At 43.5% G+C, this 10,454-nt stretch overlaps 1 long non-coding RNA gene across 1 annotated transcript; it reads right to left on the reverse strand.

The window, feature by feature from the left end:
* Window positions 1-2,228: 2,228 nt before the first annotated feature.
* LOC144260270 (uncharacterized) lies at window positions 2,229-9,683 on the reverse strand. The gene is made up of 3 exons (XR_013345007.1): window positions 9,496-9,683; window positions 7,218-8,565; window positions 2,229-3,113 (listed from the first exon to the last, which is right to left on the reverse strand). It is a non-coding gene; the product is annotated as an uncharacterized LOC144260270 (long non-coding RNA).
* Between the last annotated feature and the right edge of the window lie 771 nt (window positions 9,684-10,454).

The raw sequence follows: 10,454 nt of genomic DNA on the forward strand, positions 1-10,454 counted from the left end.
ACATGTGGCAGAGTGGATTAGCATAAAGCAGAGGGGATGAGACAAATGCATATGTAAACATGTTTTTTGGGAGATGAGATTGTAACTGATAGATTAATTCATGGGCAGTGTTTAGTTCCCTTCCATTTGGGTACCCAGATGTTGCTGAAATATGTGCACACCCCATTTTGTTTTGCTGTGAGATCCATCCTTGTGCCTATGCAGTTCATTTTTCTTATAAGGTTCTTAGCTCACTGGAGACAAGGCCAACTTTTGAGATATGTCCAAGAGTTCAGTCACGTGCTGGATGAGAGTCTTCTTTTGGTTTAGAGGAGGATCCAGAAGCAAGGGAGGAAGTTTTGCCTCCAAGAGGGAATGAAGATTTACTTAGATCGTAAACCCTTCAGGCCTGAGGCCATCTTTATATCATGTGTCTGCACAGTGCCTCACACAATGGGGCCCTAGGCCCTGATGGGAACCTCAGGGTGCTAGTGTAATACCAATAATTATTATTATTAATCATAAGATTTTTTCAAGCCCTTAGATATGTGTTCATGATGTGGGGAGTAGAGTGTGGAATTCATCCCTCCCACTCTTTTGTAGCTCCCAGGCAAGGCCCTGTCATAGTTACATTCAAGGAAATGAAGTTATAGCTCACCCGCGCACCTCAACAGGGACAGGGAGAATCAGGGCTGTGGTACTGCCTGATCCATGGGCCTCACAAGGTCAAACACAAACTATTCTGGGGACGTTCTCTGGCCTGGGCTGTCTAGGAGGTCAGACTAGATGATCCCAATGGTCCCTTCTGGCCTTGGAATCTATGAATCTGTAAACCAGGGCATGCGGTAGAAGCAGGCTGGATTAAGGTATTGGCTCCACAGACCTCAGGTCATCGGAGCGTCAGTTTTTCATTAAAAAGTAAAACAAAATTAAGTTTCTGGACCTCCGGGTTGGGAAGAAACGTTTGAAAATGTGAGTCAAGTGTAACCAATGTAAAGACGTCTGTCCAGATCTGTGGACAGCCTGAAATTATAGCTCTGAGCAGTGCATGCATCTCTGTGAGGCATAAAAGTCCTAGACCAACTAGTGTCTGGGGCCCTGCCAATGCTATCTTAATAGAGGATTTGTGTGGCAGAAGAAGACTATGTCAGGTCTTGCTACTTTTTCCAAGCAGATACTCTGGCTGCTGGGCTAAGTAGAAGGGGGCACGCTTACTGCCAGGTTAACCTGTGCGGGGGTGGGGAAGGGACCCTTGCTGCCACCCCTGAGGGGAATGAGGTCCTGCTGCCATTCCTAGGAGAGAGAAGTAGGGACCCATTTTGCTGCCCCTGCATCTGTGGAATGGGAAGAGGGACACTTCCACTATCACTCCAAGTAAGGGGAGGAGACATGGGGTGGGGGGAGATTCTTTTAATCCTGATTCTCTTAGCCCCTCTCTGTGGACTTTGCTACTTGAGGGACAGTCCCTCCCCAAGTATCCCATGGGATGGCTAAACTAGTCTCCATCTGCATAAATCAGTGGCCTAGTCTGCATAAATCAGTGGCCCAGATCCTCAAAGGTATTTTGGCTGCTAACTCCCATTGATTTCAGTAGGAGATACACTCCTAAATACCTTGGAGGCTCTGGGCCTAAATGCCCCAAATTGGCTGCATTACCACACTTCAGAGCAGGGCTACAACTCTGCAAAGCCCCATTCATGCACAGTGCTACATAAATCATTTTTGGTCACATTATTTAAAGCACAAACCAACAGTTTCAGAACTTTCTTTCTCTCTCTCTCCCCATCCCCCCAGCTTCATTTCCTTTAGAAAGACTTATTCCTTCATTCTATGTTGCTCCGGCGTTACTCATTTTAATAAACACACATTTGATTATGTGGAGGCACAAGGGCCAGCTTGCCTTTGTTGATATTCTTTGTGGCATAGTTAAATGTTATTCAGATGAAGTCGCTTTCCAAGAAAATTCCTCTCCGCGGGGCACTGAGAGTGGCAAAGTTTAAAAAAAACATTGGAAACCATGCAGTGTTTCTTGCAGGCAAATAGCTGTACGCAGGTGGCTATGGAATTTTAATGCTTTGATTATAAATTCTGTTTTTATAAAGAAGAACAGTTATTACAGTTTGAAGTAAATTGTCATTTTTTATTTTGTTTTTTTTTTAGCTAATTGCACATGGATTCTCTTGAAACAATAATATGCTTCAGACACTGATTTCTTACACTTAATATACAATATACATGTATATCTTCAGAATAAGTTTTCAAAATCAAAGAAGAAAGCTAGCGTTAAAACAAAGTCTACTAGGTTGAGGGTTTTTAATCTTTAAATGTGGACTGTAACCTGTTTTTCATGGATTAGGAAGCAGAATGGAAAAACAACGTAATAAGAGAAGGCAGCCATAGGACAGAGTAATGGATTTGCCATCAGTAGGTTCTAGCCTGAGCCCTACTTGGACCAGTTGTCAGTCATTTCACCTCTATTTCTCCTCCCACCCTTTGTCTGCCTTCTCTCTGTACAGAGTCTGGTGTTCAGGGCAGTGATGGGCTCTTTCCCTGAGTTTATGCTGTCTCAACATGATGGGGCACTGATCTTGGTTGGGGCTTTTAGGGAAGAGAGAAAATAAGCATTGAAATCTCAGTCCTCACCTTCACTGGGAAATGGCTGAGATTTTCAAACAGCAGAGACTGACCTTAAAAGCTATTCCAGGGTCTGTGGTCAGGCAAGCTAGTGCTGCACAATGTGGATGGAGAAAACTTTTTTCAGAGAGTCTCCAGATTTGTCATGTGGTTTTCAACAACTGTCATGGAATACATCATGAACAGAGGCCAGCTCAGCCAGTACATAAACTCATTCCAGGAGAGGTGTCTGTTGTTGATTGCTGTCTGCTGGGTCAGATTTCAAGGGTTTGCAGACCCAAAATGCCAACCGAAGTCAAAGGGAGCTGTGAATGTTCATTACCTCTGATAATCAGTCCCACTGATTGGAGAAAACCTTCTCCTATCGACTTAAATGGGAATATTTTCTTAGTTTTCAACGGGATGTAAATGGGTCCTTCGTTCTATATCAAATTTTCTTAGTCATACAAGACTTAAGTGGCATCTGAAGTCCCAGGATTGATAGCAGGAGTCTTTGTTTCCTAAGAACCAAATGATTACTTCATCAAATATAGGAAGACGTTAAAGCATTCTAAAGTACACTAACAGACAAGTCTTTCTGGTATGACCTTAGTGAAGAATGTGGTTGCTTAAATGATGTTTCACACAGCCCTCTCTATGAATGTATAAGCTTAATTTTGTTGATCTCCCGGGCTTTCTTGGTTGCTATGCTAATTAATGGATAAAGATACATTGGTTTAGGGCAAAACGCGATGGGAAAAAAAAGATGTATTGACTCGAATTGGATAAATGTAATTGATGTACAAACAGCGAGGCTTTAAAGGCTTTTCACTGTAGAAGTGACAGGTGAAACCTAAGAATAGGTAACTCAACAACTTCTGCTAACAAGCTGCTGCAGAGATCAGTTATGGTTTGGAAATGCAGGGGGAGGAGTGGATTTTCTACTCAAGTAAGGTTGACTGAATGGAAGAAAATAATATATTTATATTTCTAGATTGGAGATGAGAAGATCTTGCCTTTTTCCTCAGAGACTTTGGAAAATAAATTCTACAGGAGGACTCATGGGGTCTAGCATAGCTGTACTTTTCTGTACTAAAATCCAAAATCAGAAAAACACTTGAGCACGAGTAATCTCCTTTACTTTGATTAAGTTACATTTAAAGATAAGCATACACTTAGGTGCTCTGCTGAATCAGGCCCTAATGTAGTAAATGAGACAAAATAACAAGGCTGCCATTGTCAAACATTGGTGCCTAATGTTTGCCCTGTTCAGATGCACTGTCCTGCTGGGTGATCTTAGGCAAGTTACTTAATCTCTCTGTACCTCAATTTCCTCATCTGTAAAATGGAGAAAATGACCTCTTTGTAAAACACTTTGAGATTTCCTGATGCAAAGGGTTATATATGACCTATGTATTAATTATTATTATTATTAATTAGAGTTATTATTTTATTTATTTATATTTATATTTATATTTATATTTATTATTTATTCAAGTGTCTAATATTAGACCATTTCATTTGAAAGTTATTGGCCCATATATCTTTAAATATACTTGGTTGGAGATGGTAACTCAACCTCCAATCCCCATCCTGAAAGCCCAAAGTGAAGTATCTCTAACCACAGTATGAAAGGGAATAATAAAGGCCAATCTGGAATTTAAATTATCAGGATTGATGTAAGCTTCTGAGCAGAGCTGTACGAAAGCTTCCTACATAAAGTGAAATGATTATTAATTATGATTATTCATATGTCACACTTCTTCAGCACTATTCACTTGAAATGATCCTATAGTGCTTCAGAACTATATATAGAGATTGCAGATGATGCCATCACTAACACAGTCATCTCTGCCTAGAGGATGGCAGCCAACTGGCACAGGGTGCTGTGTGCAATATTGGGCAGAAAGGGGAAAAAATTAAACCAAGGACTCCAGGCAAATCCCTACTCACAGGAAAAGTGCCATTAGTTCTTTGATGTCAACACAGAACAGGCAAGATCTTAAACTTGTAAATGTGAGTTAATTAAAAAAGTTGCTTTAAAATGAAATCTGTACAATTGCTGAGGTTGCACCCAGATGAGAAGAGCAATTCTGGCCTGTGCATTTACACTGCATCCCTCCTGTTCAACTGTAGTAAGAGGAGGCCCTGAAACATAAATTCTTGTATCAGAGGCCCAGTCTGAGGCCTGAAGCCTGAACCAAAGTAAAGCCTGAACCAAAGTACTTCCAGGCACTGATAAGCAAAGCTGGGCTGGGAGCCAGAGGCAGGTCCCACTCTCAGAAGTTGGCAAGAAAAGGTTGTTAGAAGCACGTGCGCACACACATAAGTGCTCATGAGAGGAACTTGTGCCAAGATGGCATCAGAACACTCCACAGACATTAACAATCAACAGGCAGGTGCATCTTAAAGACAGGGTCAAAAGGATAACATGATGGATAGATTCGTTTGAACTATGATTAGTAATCTGTCCTGCAATGGTATAAAAGTAGGTCCTGGAGCGCATCTCTTTGTCCAGCCTAGGGGGCAGTGGAGTGTCCCGCCACTGACTGAGCTGTGTCCATTGCCAGGGAGCCCAAATTCGTAGTATGCCCTACTATAGTCTATAGGGAACTATTACTGTGCTTCGTTTGACAATATACCTGGCTCGGGTTCCTTCGTACCTTACTAGAGTCTGTGGTTTTTGGGGGTTCTCTCAGGGTCTGCTGTGTTAGCTACCTGCGCAGAACTGGGACAGCACACAGAGGCAACACGTACGCAGCCGACTGTTATCATCATCGAACAAGAGTGGAGCACCGCACTGGTAGCTACCGGCAACATCAACAATCTTGAAAATTGTGATCTGTTTCATGTGATGTGCAGGGCAAAATTTCTTTGTGAGGTAGCACCTCACCAGAAAGAATATCGTGACATTATTTAGGCAGGAAATCGGAATGAGTGGAGATATTGGCCCCTGATTCTCATTTACAGGCAGGCCACTTTATATCATTTTGGTAATGGAGAGAGCCCTTAATGTGGAAGTGTGAAGATCCCGAAGGGAGAACAGAAGGTTTAATGCCCAAAATGAAGCAGTTAAATCAACCAATTACATACGTTTGTGTATAATAAAAATATACCTAGTGAGGTCTTTTACAAAAGCTAGTAATGTTCCATACTCAGTAATCCTTATGAGAAAGGGACAGACTGTGGATATGAATTTGTTTATACAGAAAACTATGTGGGCTGGTGAAAGCCAGGGTGAGACCTTAAGTTTGAGGGCTGGCTATCTGTGTCAGGGATCTGACCCATAGCTCCACAGTACAATGGCCCACAAAGTTATAGGGCAGGTGGGACAGAACTCCTTACGGGGCAGGGTGGTTCCCAAAACATCACAGGAAGTAAAATTACATTTACTGATAAGGGTGAAATTCTACACCCACTGAACCCAATGGCAAAAGCCCCATTGACTTTAGTGGTGCTGGGATTTTAGCCATAATCATGTTTATTGCTGCCACTTTTTCCTTTTCCAATAGGTACAACAAGAAGGAAAGTCTTCTGCTTAAAGTACCTGTGTCATTATCAGTGGAACTGCAGTCAGAGGGTCTATATTCCCTGGAGGGACTGTTATTGTGGGGACCCCAGGAAAACCTGGGGAGTTAGGCTGGAAGCAACTGAACGTAAAGTCTCAATAGGATAAAAATAATAAAAGTTGGGTGAAAAGAACCATTTTTGCCCCCATTGTACAAATGGGGCCCAGCGAGGTAAGGGTATGTTTACATTGCAGCAGTTGGGTAGGGGTGAAGGCTGCTCATGTTGACATACCTGTACTAGCTCACTAAAAATAATGGTGAGAATGCAGCAGTGAATCCTTCAGCACCAGCAAGTGTGAACCCAGGGGTTTCAGGTGGCCATGTGCAGCCAGCACAAATACATCTACATGAACAGCTGTTCAGACCTCTGGCTGCAATATAGACATAGCTTAAGTGACTTGTCCAAGGTCATACAAGAAGTCTGTAGCAGAGACAGGAGTTGAATTCAGATCTCCTGAGTCTCAATCCCGTGCCTTAACCACAAGGCCAAACTTCCTCTAGAACCATTTGGAAAAGGAAACAGTTGCAGCTGAAAACATCAGTCCATGAAAAAAGAAAAAAGAAAAAGACAAGGGATTCAAATGGGGAACTAACTGAATTAGAACACAATAAAAAATAATGGCACATTAATGCAATTATTCCCCTAAGTGTCTCTCAGAGTGAGAATGGCTGTATATGTAGCCATGTCTGCTATGCAAGGATGGAGATGGACAAAGACCAATGTTCCCTCTAATTTCTGACAGGCCGTGTGTGCGAAAAATTTCTTCTGTGCAAATTTTTGAAGTAGAGTTCAAATTTGTGCACCATGAGGCAAATGCACCCAAGTGAGTAAAATGCTTATATATTTAAAAAGTTTTAATTTGCAAATTGTGTCAATTTATATGGGTTTCAGATAGAGACATCATAAGTAAAAAAGAAAAACAAAAGTTTGTGTTTTAAATTTAAAATTTTCCTTAAAAATATCAATAAATGATTATCAGCCAAGAATAAGATATGTAATTACAAATGCATTTTAATTTCCTTATTGGTCGAAATGTCAAAGACTGCTAAACTAACCTTACTGTTTTTCCCTGTGATCTTTTTCATTTGCCCATTCAATATAAACTCTGTCCAGATCTATCAGTCCTCCATCCAGCTGGTAACTTTTAATACACATCAGCATGTCCAAATGATCTACTTGTAAATGATTCCGTAGTTTGTTTTTTAGAGTGTTCATTAAGCTAAAGCCACGCTCACAGTCTGCACTTGATGCTGGGCATGTTCCTCCAATATCTATCAACTCTGCAAGATGCTGAAACTGTTCGTTCTGGTGAGCAAATGTCACCATATCCAGGAAACTTAAAATTGGGTTTTGATTCTTTTGGCTACTGCAAACTTGAAGTCATTGTACTGACTGACTATAACAATCTCTTCAGCAAGAAAGTCTTTGTATTTTGAACATAGGGGTTTGACCTGATGAATTCCAAATTTGAAGTCACACTTAACTATTGCTGCAAAATCAAAAGCGGACCACTCCTGGACTTCATCCTCTGGAAACTTGTCTGCCAAATGTGCACACAAGATGTTTATGAAAGTTATTATGGAGCTGGTATCCATTTAATTATTTTCTTGACAGCTCATCTCTAAGAGAGCCTTAACTTTGTCACTCCATAAGACTGAATCTCCAAGGTACTGTCTTCTGATCTTGTTCAGTTTACCTCGGGCAAGGTGAAATGCTTCAAGAGGTATAAGGCCCCATTTCTGGAGCAGCGTGGACAGTGAAGCCAGCTCCAACAAAATATCATTCAAAACTTCTAATGTTATTCGGTATTCCATGGTAGTCAGCTTTTTGTGGCAGTATTTAGAAATTGGATCAGTATTTTTGTCTTGCTCAAAATATTCCAGAAGAGGATTATAGTTGCGAATAATTGCTCGAAGTGCAAAGTGCCTAGATAACCAGCGCACTTCACTGAGTGGCCTGAAAGCCACTGACTCACATTCAGAAGCATCCACTATTTCCTGAAATTTGCATTTTCTCCTGGATGACCGACAGAACACCGTGTAGACAGTTCTCATTGAGGTTTCGATGTCTCTTATCAGCTTGACTGCTTTCCATGCATCGTAAATCCCCAAGTCTTCCCAGTGTGCAACACAATGTTGCTGGACTAAGTGTGGAATATCACATTTCAGTCCCATCCAGCCATCCAGATTTAAATGAAGTCACTGTTCCTTTACGCTTTAGACCACTAGACAGTGACATTTTGGGATTGATTTTTTACCAGATTGATTTATTTAAAATTAATACTTTTATTATATGGCTACTATTTCAATGCGCTTAACAGTGTGACTCAACAAAAGGGCAAACGGGAGATCTTCAGATCAGGATACCGGAAGTTTGTGCATAGCACCAATCATGTCCATGTATCTGTGGCAAAAAAACACGGGAAAATGGTAAAACATCATGAGTACATGTATGAAGTCCAATGCCTTTGAAAGATTTCAGTCATGAAAACAACACTTACCTTTATTCATTTCTGGGAAATCTTCGCAGTTCCTTAGCAACTATGGCCAGGCATTTTGACTTATTCGCACGTACTTGAGTTTGTACACAACCAAATGAACAGACTACAAGGAGATGTGTGGGTCCCCCAATCCCGACCGTCCCGACTTGATCAACTTTCCATGTTCGAAATGCTGGCGGGAGGGGTACGATTCATTGCCCTCCATTCTTTTTCCCCCCATTACTAGCTACTAGAATCTGGCTATGTTGATAGATGGCGGGTGAACAATGTCAAAAGTCACCTGTAAATAGGGTGACCAGATCGCAAGAGTGAAATATCAGGACACATTGGGAGAGCAGGGGCGGGGAGTGGGGTAGAGAGCCACACAGCTCCCCTGGCCTGCACCCCTTGAACCCACTATGCCCAGAGTCCCCCCACAACTCCCCACATTTGACACAAATGCACAGTGCTGTGAACACCACCACCCCTGCCCAGCGCCCCCCCCACACGCACAGCCCCACCACAGCTGCCCAGCACCCCACACAGAACTCCCCCACTTGCTAGTTTCCCAATACACACTGATTTCTCCTTCCTCCCTCCGTCCCTCCCAGTGCCCTTCCCCACAGCCCCACCACCACAACTAAACAATACCCTACACAGACCCCCACTGCTGAGTGCCCTGACACACAGATCTCCCCCACTACCCAGCACCCCCAACAGTCCCCCACTGCCTAGCACTCCAAAACACACAAACCTCCCCCACTGCCCAGTGCCCTCCACACCCTCACAGCCCAGCACCCCCCACCCCGATGCTCACTCCACCACACCCTGCCCCCTTCCCTGGCCGCACTCACCAGCCCTGCTGGGAGGTATCTGGCTCCTAGGGTCAGAGCGGTAAGGGGGGAGGTCTCCACTCTCCATGTGCTCTGCCCGCCACAAGCACAAGCTCCGTGGTTCCCATTGGCCGGGAAAAGCGCCAATGGGAGATGCCGGAGCCGCGGAGCGGGGCTTGCAGGTGCCGGCAGCACGCAGAGACCTTAGAGCCAGCAGGTCCCTCTGGCTCTTAGGGTCAGATCTGGTCGGGTCGGGTCGGGGGGGGGCGTGGCGCCTGCAAGCCCCACCCCTGCAGCTCTGATAGGGCAGGAGGGAGCTGCCCGCACTGCGGGCTCCTCCTGGCTGGCAGGCGCGCCACCGGGAGCTGCTCCAGGAAGCGCCGCCATGCCAGCCCTGGGACTTAGGCAGTGGTGGTGAGCGGGCTTTCCGACTGATGTGCAGTCAGGACGCGAGACAAATGTGCGGGGTGTTTCCCTGTGTGCGCAGGGTTTAGAATCTGCGTGCACGCGCACAAGGGCACAGCTTAGAGGGAACAGTGATAAAGACTGCACAAAATCTTACCAAGCTCAAAGCTAACTAACAAGCAATACATGAATAACAGAAGCAAGTCGCAGCTAAAGGAAGAAAGTTAGGAACTTCCACAGTTTAAAATAAGAATAGGGTGAAAAAAATCGTTTTGAAAGCCTACGGAGGTGGTGGAATCTCCATCCCATCCTTAGAGGTTTTTAAGGCCAGGCTTGATAAAGCCCTGGCTGGGATGATTTAGTTGGTGTTGGTCCTGCTTTGAGCAGAGGGTTGGACTAGACGACCTCCTGAGGTCCCTTCCAACCCTGATATTCTATGAATTCAAGAAAAGGGAAGAAAATACAGCAAACAAACAAAAAGAACTGGAAAGAGACCAATATTCTCCTTAAAAGAGGACTAGAACAGAAGACATAGGTACATTTACTCTCTAAAACTAAACTAGACCTGATGATAA

Source organism: Eretmochelys imbricata, chromosome 2, assembly GCF_965152235.1.
Source record: "Eretmochelys imbricata isolate rEreImb1 chromosome 2, rEreImb1.hap1, whole genome shotgun sequence".
Lineage (NCBI taxonomy): Eukaryota > Metazoa > Chordata > Testudines > Cheloniidae > Eretmochelys > Eretmochelys imbricata.